The sequence below is a fragment of the Balaenoptera musculus genome, chromosome 11 (genome assembly GCF_009873245.2).
Source record: "Balaenoptera musculus isolate JJ_BM4_2016_0621 chromosome 11, mBalMus1.pri.v3, whole genome shotgun sequence".
NCBI classification, from domain to species: domain Eukaryota; kingdom Metazoa; phylum Chordata; class Mammalia; order Artiodactyla; family Balaenopteridae; genus Balaenoptera; species Balaenoptera musculus.
In genome coordinates this window covers 87,569,888-87,589,263 of record NC_045795.1, presented here as the reverse complement: position 1 = coordinate 87,589,263, position 19,376 = coordinate 87,569,888, and the positions used below count along the sequence as shown (strand labels likewise).

The 19,376-nt window shown below is 37.2% G+C and overlaps 1 protein-coding gene across 1 annotated transcript in view; it reads left to right on the top strand.

Moving 5' to 3' along the window:
• The window catches only part of CNTN3 (contactin 3), a 331,266-nt gene that overhangs the window by 158,533 nt on the left and 153,357 nt on the right, over window positions 1-19,376 (top strand).

Genomic DNA, 19,376 nt, shown 5'->3' with positions numbered 1-19,376 from the left:
TTATATCGTAGAGGATGTCTCCTTCCCACCCCCATACCCTTGGTTGCCCGGCAGCAATTCCTATATGACTCTTCAAGCATATATAGAGTATAGGTTCTTTAGAGTAGTAACACCAAACAGACTGTTCGCACCTTAACAATTCCCATTCAACATATTTTGGACATTGTTCCATATCAGAATATGGACTCTTTCTTTCCCCATAGCTGTGTAATAGTCCATGTCATATTCGAGCGTATTCAAAGTGTGGTTCCTTTAGACCAGCAGCGTAAGCTTCACCTGGGAACTTATTACAAATCCCAATTCTTGGGCCCTACCTCAAACCTACTGCCTCAAACACTTTTGGGTCGGACTCAAGAACCAGTGTTTTAACAAGATCTCAGGTGATTCTGATGCCCACTAAAGATTGAGAATCAGGGCTTCACATTAACCATCTTGTTTATAATGGTGTCTATTAAGAATCATTTAGGTTTTTTCTAGCCTTTTTCTATCATGAATAGTGCTGCAGTGAAGATCCTTGTATATAGACCTTTTAAGGAGACTGATAGATATTTGTCAAACTGTTTTCCAAAGTTATACCAATTTACATTTCCACCAATAATGTATGAGATTTTTCTTAGCATTTCTGAAGCAATCTTTCTTGAGGTTTTCTTCTATTTTTGTAATTTAAAAAAACTAGTATTGGTAATAAATGGATGGAGAAGAAGACTAGATTGAGGATATGTCAGGGAGAAAAAGCCTTCAAAAAAGACTGAGAAGAAATGATCCTATAGGTAGGTAGGTGATTACAGTAGGAGAGAATTAAAAAAAGGCTGTGGAAGGTTGTATTTTTCAGGATGACCAACCTACAATGTGATGTTGACACTCCTCCCATAGACAGGAAGGGTCTTTGCAACCTTCTTGAATCTGGGCAGGCCTGTGACTGCAGTAGAAGTGATCCTATGTGATTTCTAAAGATGAGGTCCTAAAAGGCAATACTCCTGGTGCTCCTTTGATATCCCCTCTTGGAACCCAGCAACTATGCAAAAGAAAGCCCAAGCCACCCATTGAGAGATTCAAGGCTCTTGGCTCTCAGCTCTGGCTGAACTCCCTGCTGACAGTCATTGTCAACTTGCTGTCTTGGAAGAAAACGTTCCAGTCCCAAGTAGCTGCCCTACCTGATGTCACATGGAGCAGAGACGAGAGTTCCCTGCTGAGCCCTGGCCGCACTGCATATTTGGGAAGAAAAAAATTATTATTGTTATTTTAAGCCACTAATTTATTGGGGGTGGTTGTTACACACAAGTTGATAACTGGCGCAAGGGCTGATCAAGATCTCATAGGCTTCTAGCGCTCTCAGAGCCGTGAAGGCAGAGGCAGATGCTTAAGAATAATAGGGTTAAAGTTAAGTACTTCATGTTCTGAGTTCTCCAGTCAAACCAACTTGGAACTGAACTTGTGGAGTGAGCTAGTCCTTAAATTCAGAGTAATGTATGGACTGCACATATGTGTAATTAGTCTAAAGTATTGAGTCCCTGATGTGCTCAGGAAATTGAATACTTGGTATATGTCTATATATATATATTTTTTCTTTTTCTCTTTTTTTTTCCATGACTCCCCCCCCACCCCCCGCCCCACTCTGTCTATATTTTTATAACTAGAAGATTCAAAGGCCTTTTTTTAAACTGTATATCCAAAAACTGTATGTATGTAAAATATATTTCAAATAGTTACAAAGCAGAATTTAAAACCTTGCCTACCAAAGTACAAGATGCTTACAGCTACTGTTTACTCAAACCCTACTATGTTTTAGAAATTGGGTAACTTAATTTTCATAAGCCTGAAAGTGAAAGGCTGTTTTCATCTTTTAGATAAGGGGTGAGGGGAATACACTCAGTGTATTTCATTCTCTTGCTACTAAATGATTATGTAACTACTTATGATCACAAAAATTATTATTAAAGTAAGAAATATACTTTAACATGCTCTTTTGAGAAACATGGAATTAAATTGCCTTAAGTGTCAGGAAGTTTCAAACACTTCTCTTGTTTAATGACAGTGTTCCAAGGATATTCCTCTGGATCTTAGGGTCCTGCATACATAGTTTTTACTTACTCCATAACGGAGTCGTCAGTTATTCTGAATATTTGGAAAAAGAGCAATTAATGCCAAATGGCTTTTGGTAAATGTCAGAATCGAAATGACTTCAGTCAACCCAGGCTTACATTTTAAAGAAAGATAAATTCTGTCAGCGGGTTTTTCTGCCTATCAAGTAGACTACCCCTTTATGCAAAATATTAAAATGTGTGGCCCTCAAATCACTAGCCAGACATATCTATTTTACATTTATATTTATATATATTTTCTATTTAATAAATCCAAAGGCCTTCCCCCACCTGCAGAATCAGAATCTTTAGAGTTGGAGCCTGGGAATCTACACTTTAAACATGCTTCCCTGCTGATTATTATAAGCCAAAGTGAATTTCATTCTTTTCTCTATGAAAAATGATGGCTGGTTTTCTTTTTAATTGAGCAAAGATGACTAAAGAGATTAGTGTTCTAAAAGAGTATATAAATAATTCAGATTTAAACTCTTTACTCTAATGGTATGATTTACTTAAGACTCAGAATCTCATCTAAAAAATGATTCATTTAATTTTCAGTCCTTTTCTCCTACTTTGTCTTTCTTGTGGTAGGATGTCAGTTGGCAATGAAATGGCCCCAGAGCAGGTGCAATAAGAAGCCACAATGAATCTCCATTAATTTTATTATATATACATAGATATTTCTTCATGATTTATACTCAGTGGCTTCTGAAAAGACTTGAGTTGGCTTACAGAAGGAAATTAGTACGAAGTAAGACAATCACAGATAAAAATGGAAGGAGACCATTTAAAAGAATTAGAGGCACCTGGGAGATATTGAGTCTAACAGCTGGGAAGTATCCTGATAGCTATAACCAAATGAAAAATGTTGGCGTATACATTTTTCATCTAGGTTATAGAAAGCATATATGGCTGTCAGAAGGGACTGTGTTCCTTGAACTAAATAAGCATGGATGAATGTGGGATGTATAGTGATGGATATTGTATAACAGAGAAAACAAGGAATGTTTTGCAAAAGATAGAGAAAAATATTTGTGAAATGTATTATTCTGGTAGACTGAGGGCCTTGCATTAAATACAGCCATGAAAGACACTTCTGGTTGGGCTGATGCCTTATAATAATAGCTAATATTTAGTGTTTATCCTGTCCCTGTATATGGTCTCTCATTTAATCTTCAAAAAAACCCCAGAAATGTATATAATACTGTTCTCCTGGTTTTACATCTCAGAACCTTAGGTGTGTGTAGGGAGGCTAAGTAATTTGAGTCGCTTGGGTTACCAAGTGGCACCCTGACTCGAGAGCCTATTATTACACTCTATACTTTATGCACTTGTCAGAATCATCCAAGGGGTTTGCCTTCTCCTGTCCTAAATTAAAATAATAAATTGCGCATATTGGAGAATAAGGATGACTAGAGAGTTTGTGTTTACATTATCGCAGTCTTTCATTTTCTAGACCAAGACAAATGTCTCAATCCCTTTATCTAGTGTCCTGAGATGAAAATGGTGTCTAGTGGTTCTGTTGTTATTCTATGTTGTTGGTTAAAAGAAGCCCATCTACTTACGCGTCTTTCCACCCTGCAAAAATGTGTTTGGAACGGATGTAAACAAGGAAGGAAGATGAAGGTGCTCTCTTATTCTCACCTAGACCCTGGGCTTACCGACTTCATTGTGGGTGTGTATCATGGATTTCCTGAAAGTAGCCTGGAAAGATTCACTGTCCATAGAAGATCTTTGAATCAGGTTGAGTAGGTGTGTAAGCAGTTGGTTAAAACCCCTAGAGTTCTGCCCCATGTAGCATAGAAGACAAAGCTTTAACCTGGAAAATCTTAAAGCAGATGTTCCCAGCTGAGTGCCTCATCCATAAAATGACATCAGGCCGTGGGCTGCAGTGGATCATCCAGTTGGAAGCTGGGCTGCATCCCAATGGATCTGCCAGAATGAATTATTCTCCAACTAGCTGAAAAAACAACCTATTAAGATTGTTTTCATCTCTTCATTATAAAATGCGTCATGTTTTTCAAGTAGAGTGATTTAATTTGAGGTCTAAACGATTCCTTTTCCTACCGTTAGAAACTTGGAGCAGTGGAGCTCGTTATGCACTCCTCACCTAAGGGATAATAACGTCTGAAAACCAGATCATTCATTCTAAGAGAAAGTTGACGGTAAATCTTGAACTTGAAAATAGGACAGGTGATGAGAGGATTATTGTGACCTCACTGGAGATAAAAATGCCAGATCCTTCAACTAAATTCAATTAAACATGTTTGGGGGAGCATCTTAGTATGTCTTATTTTCCATGTAATTACTGATCCCTTTATTCACTTGGTTGACCAGAGAACAATGAAAAAAACAAGCTGTGCTAGTTGTCTTCCATCTGTCCTTCCACATCCACTTTCCACCCTGTTGTCTGCCCAAGGAGACCCACCCATATGGACTACATCAGAGGGTTCCCTTGCCATGTGGCTTTTGGGTGGTTTTGGCTAATGGGAGGCAGTGGTAGGCAGTTGGAGAGTGGGAAGAGGAATGGTCAGGGTATTTAATAACTAGCTCTTTGGCTGCTAGATTGCTGTATGTTATCTAGGAGTCCTGTGCAGCCATGGGGGGCAGCCCTGACTTCAGGTCCCCAGACCAATAAGCATAGGCAAATAACTAGAGTTTCCCCTCTGTTTTTTTCAAACACTAATGAAGAATATATGCTGATGCCATCACAGAGGCCCTCTCTTGTCCTGTGATTCCTAATGATGGGGAGCGCATCTTTCTCCACTAGCATGATTGTCGCATTCCTCATTTTTGTTACCCTTGCTTTGGTGATACACATTAAGGTACTGCATAAAATGTATTGCTTTCCAAATTCATGCTTTAGTAGCACTACTTTTGCCTATTGTCTTAGTTAAATACATATCTTATTAAAGCATTTCTCTTTAATTTCACTGATTCTAGTAGAAAGCATTCATAAAACAAGAGTCGTTTTTAATGTTTCCATATGTTATTGTCAGAAGATTGTGACATTCTAGAAAGTGTTGCATTGGAAACATCAGCTACCCTCCTAACCAAAATACATCATTAGTGCTTTAAATATTATGAATGTTGTTAGAGGCATCAGGCATACTGAAAGACAGTATTCATCATGGAGTAATAATGCAGTAGCTGTCTAGGTAATACATACTCTCTTGAAGCTATCCTGTTTGCTGACTTCAAGAACGGTAGCTGTATTTAATTTCTTCTATGTATAGTTTTTTATCATTTTTCTGTATTAGCATGTGTGGCATCACGAGTAAGATACCTTGGTGGTATGTAAAAATATTCAGAATCATTTATGTTCAGCATTACCTAGTTTTAACCGTTTGTGGATTTCAACTAAAATTAATTGTTTATGGTTGGTAGTGTCCCTTCATTGAGCAGTAAAGGAACAGGCCATATTCAGCTAGTTTCTGACAGGTTTATAATTGAGAACATTTAAATTGTTGCTAAAAGTACCTGAATTAAAGTGGTTTTCTTAGAAGTGTATCAAAATTTAGTTAATGTGGTAATTGAAAAATTTAAGTGAAGCTATGCCACATTTAAAGTGCCAGTTGGGTTGGGAATAGGCAACACCAAGAAAAAGAGTCTTTGCTGAAAACTGGGAAGTTAGCTCTGTTGGACATAAGAAAGAGTCTAAAGAATTATGTCACGATCTTGAAGCTTGTGATTAAACATACTTCATTGTCTGATAGGTGAAAAGTTCTGGGACGAGGCGTAAGAAGTGTGGCTTTCAGTAGGATATCCACAAGAAATATGCATGGGTATAGTGAGAAATGCCTATGTCTCTTTTCTTAAATGCCCCTTCTGCCCCAAACGTAACATTTTTACTGGCTTTATTTATTATATTGTTCACTACCTGTTATGGGTTGATTTGTGTCCTCCCAAAAAAGATACGTTAAAGTCCTAACCCAGTACTTCAGAATGTGCCCTTATTTGGAAATAGGGTCACTGGAGGTGTAAATAGTTAAGATGAGGTCATGCTGGAGTTGAGTGGGCCCCTAATCTGACCAGTGACCAGTGTCCTTATATGAAGAAGACATCCATGTAAAGACAGAGACACACAGGGAGAATGCATGTGACCATGAAGGCAGAGATTGGAGTGATGTATCTACAAGCCAAGAAATGCCATGATGGCCATCAAGCCACGAGAGCTAGAAAGAGGCAAGGAAGGATTCATCTACTGGTTTCAAAGGGAGCATGGCCCTGCCAACGACTTGATTTTAGACTTAAAGCCTCTGCAATTTTGAGTCAATAAGTTTCTGTTGTTTTAGGCCACGCAGTTTGTGGTACTTTGTTACGACAGCCCCAGGAAATGAAAACAGCACCTACTAAGTGCCAAGTCTTGACCAAGAGTTCCCTGCCCTCATGAAGCTCACATAGTACATGGTGTGTAAAACCACTAAGCTGTGATAAGAAACAGACCTCATATGGGGGCCGCAGTACCTAAGATGAGACTGGGGGTGGGCAGGAGTTAGCCACCTGGAAGGAGCAGAAGAAAAAGGCCTGAAAAGATGGCAGTAGTTGTGTGTATGCAGCTTAGAGAAGGGAATTCCATCTGACTGAAGTGTGGAATGGGCCACAGGCAGTGGAGAGATGGTGCAGAAGAGATAGACACGGTTCAGATCCCACTCGCCTGCATAAGCCACGCAAAGGAATTTGTATTTCGCCTAGCACTTTCTTTTTTATCAATATTTCCACACAATATTGATTATGTAATTTTATCTTGTAGAGGTATTGCTAAAATAGCTCTCTTCCTCTCTGATTTCTACAGTCTTACTTTGGACACATTTCCCATCTAATCTGTTTTACTGTAACAGCCTCCCACCTGATTATGTAATCATTAAACAAGAAACAAAATTGAATAGAACAGGAATGTAGCAATCTCAGTGTTCAGAAAGTGAAGCTTACAGAATGTATACTTAGGGAGAAATATTTTCCGTTAGAGTGGTAACCTAAGTTTTCGTGTTGGTTAAATGCAGAAGAAGATTTATTTATGGAAAGAAGCATCATCTACAGAATTGATGGAGTGCATTTCTCCTACCAGCTTCATGATTGCTGGCACTTTCAATAAACAGGTCCAAAGGATAATATAGCCCATTTAATAAGTTGGCCCATTTATTCTAACAATAATATATTTACATTTGTCCCATTTTCACTTTATTTTACCCTCTGCATCAGCACATTTGCCCTGATTGCTTTCTAATTTGTATACATGTTTGTGCTTTAAAAATTTAGACCAAGAAACTTTTTTCAGGAGCTCTTTAAGTACTAAAGTGTAGGGGATCTAGTAGACTAATGGATCCATGTGTCACCTAGTATCATGTGTAATGCATTTCTGTAGCACAAAACTGCACTCTTGTTCTTTGCTTTCTGGAAGTCAGATATAACTTACAAAGAAAACAAGTAGTATGGATTTGTGCTTGCTTTCTTCAGAGAAACATAGGCAAATGCACATTCAGAGGTCTGCTGATAGTGATGTTTCTATGGCAACAAGCAGGCTATCATAATATTTATATCCATCTATTATGCTTTAGTTTATTTTAGGGTTTGGTGTTAAAATGACAAAATAACATATGCCTTTATTTTCTTAAATATATATTAGGTTGATTTTTTTTCTGGGTTAAATATTTTTAAAGACCTCATAGAAATTAACAAGAAGTCATTGTTACACATGTAGATTTTTATTATTCCCTATTAGTTTTAAATTATGTACATTTGTTTATAAAAGTTTTGAAATTGATGTACATGACACAGTAAGTCTGGCTGGTGTTAAAGTTAGGGAGAAATACACACATTTCTTTAAATTTCACAGTTATATTTTGGGGGAGTTTTTTTTCTAGCTATTTTGCTTTGTAACTTTGCTTTGTAACTTAAGCTTTAAGTTAATAATTCAGGAGCTCTGCAACAGAACAACAGACATCAGCTGTGCCCAAGGTAATGATCTAAGATATTATCAATCTTTCACCAATAGACAAATTAGTTTTTATGTGTTGTTGATATAGGGGCATAAGAGAGTGAGAGCCTTTATTGAAATCATATGATAACATCTGTTTATATGCTTAACATGTAATATGTGCCCAGGATGTAAAAATGAAGCAGAAGAAAGACTATAGTTTTGTGAAGCTTACTTTCTAGCCAGGATGGGGGGGGGGGTACTAAATAAATAAACAGTAAATACATTCTACAATATTGTATAATGACTTTGAAGAAACGTGAAGCTACATAAGATTATAGAGTGATGAAAAATAGGAGCATTTACACCTAAATATTTTGCTGTCATTTACACTTTGAAAGCTCTATTTTGTTGATCATTACCTTTGATTGTTATATCAAACCCCAAGGGATTCCTGGGTGGGTGTCATCCCTCCTTGTTGACAAAGAGGAAACCAAGACACTGCACGGTTAAGAAACAAGTTGGCAAGTTTCAGAAGAGTAAAGACATATTCTTTCACTCAGCCTTGTTGGCACTTGTTGAATAATTTGAATGAATGATTGAAAGAACGAACATACCTTAAATATGACTTGCGAGTTATCCATTTCAGTTTTCTAAGGTAGAATTTCTAAAGACTGAAAAGGAGTCAAAAGCTTAAACTGTAATTCAGATGTGATGTTCCTCCTTTTTCTCCAAGTTAGAAATCAGAGGATGTGTCATCTGCCTGACTCTGACACTTAATTAGCAGCATGGCTTTGGGCAAAATCTAACCTCTCCTGGACTTGGTTTGCTCTTGTAAAAATTGGGAATAATTATATATGTATTGCCTGTCTCACAGATTATTGCTGAGAATCATAGGAGATAAACTATGTCAGTCTCAAGAGGTCTGTGCACATGTAAGTCATTTTGATTCTTTAGAAAGTAATCTTCATTTAACTTGAATTAGCAAAGTATTTTTTTCAGGCGGTCCATAACTAATCTTTGATGTGTGTCTCTCTCTTTCTCTTTTTGATGAAAATTGTCAGTATGAAGTGATCATATAATTAAAATAAATCTAATTAGCTTCTTTCTCTGTAACAAAGGTGATCTTTGAATGCCAGACCATAGGCGTTCTTATCATCTGTGAGCCCTGCTATTAGTCTGGAAATGTGCTGCTGAGGGAATCATTCAAAAATAAACTGTCTATTTGTAAATAAGGGTAATGACTCAATATTTAATATTTTTTCTTGTAGTGTTGGAGGGTTATTGCATTATGCTAATTTATTTTTATTCTTCATTATTCCTATAATGGATAGAAGTAAGCATATAATGTAACACCATATATTCGTTGCTAAAATCACGTGTCTTAATGGCGACTGTTCCATGAAATATATAAACAGTCTCAGTGACTCAGCCAGTTTAGCAAATAACGGAGCTTTTTTTAAAAAACTCACTTCATGTGTTGAATTTCAACAAGTATTACTTAGCAACTACTCTACTAATTGCAGGGGGAAAACAATAGAAATTATGATGTTCCTGGGAAGAGAGACATGCCTGTTAAAAGCAAGAGGCTAAATATAGACAAACTGGAGTAGCTGTTGAACGCTTCAGATGAGAAAGGAAACTTTCATCTGGGTTTGAATGACATAGGTCTGGATAGATGAGGATAGAAGGATATGTAGAGCTTATCCTTGCCCGGGGAGGGGAAGCAGCTTGCTAATACTTACTGAGCACGTAGTACATTCCAAGAATTTTGCATTTATTTTCTCACATAACCCTCTCAGCACGTTTCTAACGCAGGTCATGTTATCTGCATTTTTCAGAAGAATCTGCATATCAAAGAGTCTGAGAAAATTGTGTAAAACCACAGAGCTTGTTTTAGTAGCAGAGACTGTAACGGAAATCTAACTTCAAATTCTTTGCTGAAGAAGCCACTGAGACATTTTAATCTAGACTGTTAAAAAGCTTTTTTTAAATGTTTGAGAATATTATTAAGATAACTGCATTGAAGTGGTGTGATGTGTTCAGATATTCAGAATATTGTCATTTTATGTGATCTTTTTATTTCCAAATTGGCAAGTAGATGTTTCTAAGTGAAAAGACCAAGCACATCTTTGTATAACTAATCGTTAGAATTCCTCTGTGACACACCCAATGATGGTTAGTTTCTGAAATATAACGTTCTTAGATAGTCTTGAAAATAGTTCTCTATATTTGGTAACGTTTTGTGTATGAATGCTGGCTTTTTCTATGGCCCTGTTAAAATCAAACTGACTTTTAAAATATGGTTTTCATGCAGATTTTCTGAATTATCTCAAACCTCTGGTATACTTGGAGATCTTAGTTTCAAAGAGAAGGAAAATGATTTGTAGTATTGCCACATAAATTTTTTAAATGTGGTTTTAATGATAAAGCTAGCTTTTTTAAGATACATGAAGTATAAGAAGAAAAAATTTTCAGAAAGTAAGATTTATAGTACTGCTCAGCTTACATTAAACTGTTCGTGTTTTAAAATTTAGTATTACAGGTAAAATTAATATCCACAGTCAACTGGGAAGAGTTTTTTTTTTCTTTTTCCTAGATTTAATATACTAGAAGAGCAAAACTGTCAATATCAGAAACGTTATTCTTAATTTTTCTTGTTTGATTTAATAATCCAGCATTTACTTTTTCCCAAATACATAAGGGGCTTTTTTATTTGATATAGTCAGGACCAGTAGTTGGACTCTTAATTGAAAAGCTCCTTAATAAATTAAAATAGGTAATCATTTAAAGAAAAGTTACCTTTTATTATAACAATTATAGTTTTGCTTCAAATATGAAACTATATATGTCTTCTGCTTTTTGTTTTTGTTTTTTAATGCAGTGCCAAGCACTCTTCGTTGATGGAAGGTAGGAATTCATTGTGTTATTTGTATAAAACACACCTATTATGAATCTCCTGTGATTTCCAGCTGTTGTTTTTCTTTGAATTTGAGTGATAATTTAAAAAATATTTCTTCAGTAATCTGGGTACAGAAATAGTCTAAAGATTTTTATTTTTTATTTATAAGCTTTTATGGTATTTTGCATTCTGTATTCTATTTTAGCATCAATCTTGGGGAAAGGGTGAATTTCTTTCATTGAGTTTTTCAAAAGTTTAAAATTTTTTTCATAAACAACAGTTCCCTTTTTTTCACACACTTATTCCCTCAACTTTTTTAGTATTTCACTAGTAATTTAATTTCAACAAAAAAATGTAAAAAGGGTGATTCAGTTCTGTTAATAAATACAGGCAGTTCAACTGATGGAAGCAGAAGGGCTTGCTAGAGAGCAGCTACTAGGCACAAGCATTCTGTGTGCTCTTAACAGTGGATGGTATCTTTTCTAGAGGGGACGAATCATACTGCTTGAGTTGAAGCCATTTGTATTGGATAGGTGCTTTCTGAGGTCTGTGGAAGGCAAAAAGGAGATGGAGGTGGACTGAGCCCTCAGCCTTAGTCTTGTGAGACAGATTAATCTAAAACACAGTTATCATGTAGTTCAGAATTATCGGAGAACTCTTCCTTCACAAAGCGTGAACATTTTTAACTAGACCTTGAAATATAGATACTTAACATAAGTTGAAAGGAATGATGGGGCATAAGTAAAGTTTTAGAAGCAGAAATACTCCAGATGACAAACCGAGCTCTTTTGTGGCAATACCTGGAACATAGGTACATATTTCACACATATATACATATACATGTACATATATTAATACATACATTTCGAGTGAATGACTGAATGTTAGGACAAGAAAATGGACTTCATCATCTAGGTAATGAGAAATTCATGTAAAATTTTGAGCAGGTATTGAAAACTGGATATGTGTTTTATGAAGAAAACTGAACTCAACTCTCTGGGCACAAGACAGATGGATTGGATGGGAGGGGAGAGATCGCAGGTGGGGAGACTGGCCCAAAGGTTGGATGGACTTATCACATAGTATAAAGATAAAAAGAGCTGGACTTGAAATCAGTTGAACTGGCTCCACCACTTACTGCAGCACCTTTGTCAAAGTCTGTAATTGCTTAGAGCCACAGCTTTTTTGGAAAATGGAAAAATAATACCTTTAAATAGGGCTTTTGTGAAAATTAAATGAGATAAATTCCAGGAAATTCTATCACACAGCCTAGCAAATTCATTCATCCATTAATTCCTTCATATGTGAATTTAGTCAGTTTTGATAGAGCATATTCTTATGACGTTGGGGATGCAGAGATTTGAAAGACAGGCATACTGGAGCCATATGCCTAATACATGCCAGGTGAATTTGCATCATAAGATTTTTCCAGTAAAATTAAAATGGTGGTAGTGAGAAATTAGAAATGGGAAGAAAGAGGCTGAACTTTGCAAAGCAATTAACATGATAAAATTGAATGGATTGAACAAAAGTAGGAATGAGGAGTGACAAATTGGAGGTGGGAGTCTTAGAAAGTAACAACACAATGATGGAAGTTGTAGGGTTTTGTAGGGGCTACTCTAAGCGTAGGAAAATGAAATGTTGAATATGAGATGAATAGCCAAAATGTGTCTGGAAGGCATGCAGAAAATGCATGTTTTGAATTAAAATTTTGATGAATACATCTTTGGTATAGACACAATGGTAGAAGCTTCAGACTTGGTGAGATCTATGAGGGGATGTAAAGAAAAATGATAGCTATTATTTTTTGAACACTTATAAGTTAGACACTTCTAAGTAAATGACATAGACTATCATATTTCTTTCTCACAACAATAGCAGAGATAATTGCTATTATTATCCTCAATTTACAGATGACGAAACTGTGGATCAACAAGTGAAGTAATCTACCACAGGTCAAACACTTAAGTTTCAGGAAAGGGATTTGTAGATGGGTTTATCTGACTCCAGAGGACCCAGACTTAAATTCAATCCAAGTTAAAAAGTGGAAGGAAACAGAGAGATGGTCATGGGGGGCAGGGGGATTTGTTTAAGAAAAGTGGAGCATGGGAATTATTGGAAGATATATTTTGCCTTTTAGATGAAGTGATCTTTGCATGTTTGACATCATATATGAGATGAGAGAGACTGAAGTAAGGAGAGTTGTAAACCCAGAGACTCAGAAGGAATAAGGAACCTTGCACTTCTATAACTCTTTTTATTTTTCAAAAGGCTTGCAGATCTGCGATGGTAGAGAGCCTCTCTCAAAAACCTCCGTGAGGTTCAGAGGGCAGGTGTTGTCCCCAGTTTACAAATAAAAAGCTGGGAAGCACAGATGACCAAGTGGTAACTCCTCCAATCTTGCAGATCTGGATTATGGTGGAGCAAAGACAGGATCCCTGGTGGGCCCACTCCTGTTTTCTTTTCCTAAACCTCACTGGTAGAAAGTTAAGAAATCTGCAACCCAGGCACAGAGGATTCAACTTCGGTGGGGGACCCACCATGGAGATTCCAAGGAAAATGATATGATGGATGCAGATGTATGTTGATGACCCACACAATGCCAACAAATATGTAATAACCTAGAGATATAAAGATGAAAATGACAGTGTTGTAATCTTGGTGGACCCCCAGGATAGGAGAACAAAATGGAAAAATAGAAAAATATAGAAAATACAGAATTGGGAGCTTCCCTGGTGGCGCAGTGGTTAGTCTGCCTGCCAATGCAGGGGACACGGGTTCGATCCCTGGTCTGGGAAGATCCCACATGCCGCAGAGCAACTAAGCCCGTGCGCCACGACTACTGAGCCTGCGCTCTAGAGCCCGTGCGCCACAACTACTGAAGCCCGTGCGCCTAGACCCCGTGCTCCGCAACAAGAGAGGCCACTGCAATGAGAAGCCCGCGCACCGCAACGAAGAGTGGCCCCTGCTCGCCGCAACTAGAGAAAGCCCGCACACAGCAACGAAGACCCAACGCAGCCATAAATAAATAAATAAATAAATAAATAAATAAATAAATAAATAAATTAATTAAAAAACAGAATTGAAAGGATGGAGATAATTTCAAGAGTTTCAAGAAAGGGATGTGGATGAAGCTGGTTTTGAAGATGAATAAAAGTGCAACGTCAGTGAAGGAGCGGGCGCACAATTGCATGATTTTTGACAAGCATTTTGTGCTTGGCGAAATCCAAATAGTTTGTTATTGTTTCAGTGTATGTGGCTGAGAGTTGGGCTTGCTGGAGCAGTGGGGTGATGAGAGGTAGAGAAGGAGCTGAATTATGATATACCTGTGGGGAAAGGTCTTGTAAAGTATTCCTAGGTGCTTAGAGTTCACCCATTGTGCCAGTATTTCAACTGTGTTTAAAAAACAAAGACAGTTCCTGAAGGTGTTAAGATCTTATTAAGTGCTTCCCTGGTCCCTAAGGAGGCTTAGAAAATACTGAATACTTACGTCTGCTTGGAAACTTACAACACAAACCTGTTTTAAAACCTCTAAAAAGGCTGGGCTTTTAAGTATGAAATCTATTTGCAGTAGAAATTTTTGGTATCCCCAAAATGTGTTAAATCCCCTCTGCCCTCCTCTGATTAATGTGCAGTGGGGGTGGACAGTTCCATGAAAGTTCACAGTGAGAGCTCTGCTGGGTAGGGGAAAATGATTGCCCCCAGGGAAAACCCTTCACTGGTAAGGTTGGGAGCCTGTATTCAAATACCCCTGACTCCCGTCTTTCAAGGTGATGGTTCTAGAAGGCATTCTATACACTTATCAGAGGTTCATGCAGAATCAATCCCTTACTGACTACAGCAGCAGCTTCAGTAATGTAACCAGCTGGTGGCTTTTCTTCCATCCCTCTTTTTTCCACCCCACTCCTTCCCTCCTACTTTCGGAGATCATCTTCCATATTCCCCAGGTCACTCAAGTGCTTTCTTGGCTCTGCTTTTGGGGAAGGAAAACTAAGATACTATTGAACTTGTTGAGCAAGCCATTGTTTTTACATAAGGAGCCATTTTTATTTTCCTAGGACACACCTATTAGCCTGCCATGGTAGAATTTTCCGTTAGAAATTTTACTGGTTTTTTTTGGCTGTGTTGGGTCTTTGTTGCTGCGCACGGGCTTTCTCTAGTTGCCGTGAGCGGGGGCTACTCTTCGTTGTGGTGCGCGGGCTTCTCATGGCGGTGGCTTCTCTAGTTGAGGAGCACGGGCCCTAGGCGCATGGGCTTAGTTGTTCCGTGGCACATGGGGTCTTCCCAGACCAGGGCTTGAACCCATGTCCCCTGAATTAGCAAGCGGATTCTTCTTTTTTTTTTTTTTAACATCTTTATTGGAGTATAATTGCTTTACAATGGTGTGTTAGTTTCTGCTGTAAAACAAAGTGAATCAGCTACACATATACATGCATCGCTGTATCTCCTCCCTCTTGCGTCTCCCTCCCACCCTCCCTATCCCACCCCTCTAAGGGAGATCAACCTGAAAGTGTGAAGTGTTTGAGCAGCCCATAGAAAACCTAGCCCACTAAATAAAATTAACAGACAGGTGTCAAGGTAGAGTATTTTATACACCAGGAATGGTCCATGTGCATATTCATAGGAAAAACAGTCAAAGTAAGGAGTGTATTTCTCTCCTGGCTCTGCATACCTCCGTTTGATATCAGTTTGGGAGATACTGTCTCCAGGGTGTGACCAGAACTTGGGATATCTTAGAGCAGCACAGCACAGGTGGCGACCAGAAGGGCAATCAAGGTGAGCAACTTGCGGCCTGTAGGTGGGGTGGAGGAAGAGGAAAGAAAGTAAAAAAATATGGAGAGCTGGATTTTAGCTTTGTTTTTTAATGCAGATTTTCCCAGTTGTAAATGTACTTATTTGTGTGTGTGTGTGTGTGTGTGTGTGTGTGTTCTCTATAATGGTATTATGTATAGTTTGTGTATCCACTCTGTGGTCGAGATCCCTCACAGTGCCCTTTTATAACGACACCCATATCCCTGCCCCAACTTCCCTAAACACTGACAACCACTAATGCATCCTCTGTTTCTGAAATTCTGTAATTTTAAAAATATTATATAAATGGAGTCATACAGCATGTAACCTTTCAGGATTGCTTTTTTCGCTTAGCATTATTCCCTGAAGATTCATCCAAGTGTGGGGTGTATCAGTAGTCCATTGCTTTTTATTGCTGAGTAGTATTCCAGGAAATGTGTGCACTACTGTTTGTTTAACCGTTCATCCATTGAAGGACATCCGGGTTGTCCCCAGTTCAGGGCTATTATGAATAAAGCTGTACAAACTTTTTTGTACAGGTTTTCTTGTGAAAGTATGTTTTTGTTTCCCTGGGATAAATGCCCAAGAGTGCAATTGCTGGATCATATGGCAATTGTGTGTTTAGTTTTTGAAGAAACTACCAAACTGCTTCCAGAGTGGCTGTGAAATGCTGTACAATCATACAGCCACCAACAATGTATGAGCGATTCTGTTTCTCCACATCCTTTATGGGGTTTAGTGTTGTCGCTATAGTTCTGATAGGTGTCGCTAACCATTCTGATAGGTGTGCCGTGATGCCTCACTGCAGTTTTAATTTCTATTTCCCTGATGGCTAATGATGTTGAACATTTTTCATGTCCTTATTTACCATCTCTATATCTTCTTCAGTGAAATGCCTGTTCATTGTTTTGCCCATTTTCTAATTGGATAGTTTTGTTTTTTACTACTGAGTTTTAAGAGGACTTATTCTGGATACTATTCCTTTACTGGATAAGCGATTTGAAAATATATTCTCCTGGTCTGTTGCCTGTCTTTTCATCCTTTTCCCATGCACTTTCACAAGGCAAAAGCTCTAAATTTTGGTAAGGTCCAGTTTATTACTGTCAAGCCTAAAAACTTTTTGCCTAACCCTAGATCCCAAAAATGTGCTCCTATATTTTTCTCTAAAAGGTCTATATTTCTATATTTTTATGTTTTACATTTACATTCAAATCCATTTTGAATTAATTTTCATATATGAGTGAGGTTGAGGACAAGGTTCCTTTTTTTCCCTATGGTTGTCCAGTTGCTCCTGCACCATTTATTGAAAGGCTGTCCTTCTTCCACTGAATTGCTTTTGCACACATGTCAAAAATCAATGCAGCGTATTTGTGTGCATCTGTTTCTGTATTCTCTGTTTTATTCCATTGTTCTATGTGTCTGTCCCTCTGCCGTTCCCACACTGTCTCGCTCATTGTAGCTACATAGTAAGTCTTAATACTAGGTAGAGTGGTTCTTTCCACTTTATTCTTCTTAGTCAAGATTGTCTTCGTTATTCTAGGGCCTGTGCTTTTTCTATGTAAGTTTTAGCACAAGCCTGTCTACATCTACAAAAGATATAAAAGTAAAACAAACCCACCAAAAACCTTGCTGGAATTTTGATAGGAATTACATTAAGTCTATATATCAATTTGGGGACAGTTGAAACTATGCTGAATCTTCCAATCCATGAACACAGTAGGTGTTTTCACTTTATTTAGACTGATTCTTTTTTATCAGTATCTTGTAACTTGCAGCATATAGATCCTTTGTACGTTTTATTATCTGTATACCTAAGTACTGTATTTTCTTTGAAATGATTGTAAGCAATTTTGTGTCTTTAATTTTGGTTTCTGCAGGTTTATTGTTACTCTCTAGAAATTGTATCCTGTGACCTATTTAACTCACTTTGTAGTGGGAATTTTTTGGTTTGCTTTTTGTTTTTGTAGATGCCTTCCTATTTTCTATTTAGACAATCATATCATCTGCTAATAGGGGTCATTTTATTTCTTCCTTTAGAAACTGTATGCTTCTTATTTTTTATTCTTTTATTATTGCAGCGGTCAGAACTTCTAGTATGATGTTGGCTGCAAGTGGCTAGAATGAACTTTCTTGTTGTATTCCTGATGTTGGCAGAATACATTGTCTTTCACCATCAAATATGATGCTAGTTGTAGTTCTTTGTAGATGCTCCTTATGAAGTTGGTTTCTTCTTAAAATCTGGCTAATTAGAGGCTCCAGAATAATGTCACATTTTGCAAGAATTAAGAGACAGGAAGAAAAATCGGAGAGGTTTCTACCAAATAATTTCTGGAATGACTTCTTATTTATTTTGACTCCTAAACAGGGCTTGTTCTGATACAGTTCTTGTCAAGATTGGACCATATGCAGCCTTGACTTGGGTTTGGGTTGCATATATAATCTGCCAGGATATTTCAGTAATCTGAAACTTTTTGGATATTTATACTACTTTTATCTCTATAGTCCCTAGGGTTAAAAAAAAAAAAAAAAAAAAAGAAGCCGGGAAAACACTTAAGGCCACTACAGTTATTTTTGTTTGCTCTTCCTAATGCATGTTCTCCATGAACTGGCCACATCAGGTATCCAAAAATAATGTTCTGTGTCCTTATATACTGTAGAGATAGTATCACTGCAAATGTCCAGAGCAATGGACAAACCTGTGACAGTGTTAGGGTTTAGGCAAAAGAGGTTTTCACCTATGGAGGAGAAGAGACATTGTTAGTTTCCGTAGAACATTTTTTTATCCTTTTTGGTGTATTCTAGGTAAAATCAGTGATTGTGTTTTATGATGTGAAGTTATATAACAGAAGAAAACAAGGAATTGGACAGAAAATCAATAATTATGATGCATACTTGGTTGTCAAAATATAATGATTTGAGATTGTTTTTCCATGTATGGGCTACATTCTGATATGATGTACTCCTCCACTTAGTCTTTGGGAAACATTTGGATGGTCCAATTCTGCAGTTCCAGCTCAGTTACACTTCAAACGCCTTAGTGTTTTGATAATGCTGCATTTGGTTATAGATTTAAGATGATATAATGCTACGTTATATCACTTTTGTAGGGTAACTTCTGAATAAAATAAGTCCATAAACACTATTTTTTTCTCCTTTTATAGTCACACATATGTGAGTTTTGCTGAATTGCTTTAGTCCATGCTTATAAGCTAACAAGTTAATACTATTTTTCAGTAACAATAAAATGAAACACATAGACCTTCTAATTTCCCTTTGATGTATTGATTTATGGTGCTTAGAAAATTCATACATGTCTACAGTTGGTAGTCTTATCAATTTGAAGAAGATTATTTTGGTTTTTGCATTTTTCAAAGTTGAAATTTTTCAAGTTGTATTTTAAAAATACATACACTGCCTTACTTTTCATAGACACCACATAGGCAATTTATATCAACCCTTAAAAGATGTGAAATGAGTATATTCTTTCACAAATTGACAGTGCAATTTTTCTAATACAGAAAGTGACACCACAGCATATATTAACTATGGAATGCACAGTACTTTTTTTTTAAATCAGAGTTTAGAGAAACAAATGTTTCTTCTTTTTTTCCCCGTAGGCTTAAGCTTTGTTCAAAATGAAGCCCATAGAATTTTCTCCATGCTATAATTTAAGCTGGAGACTATG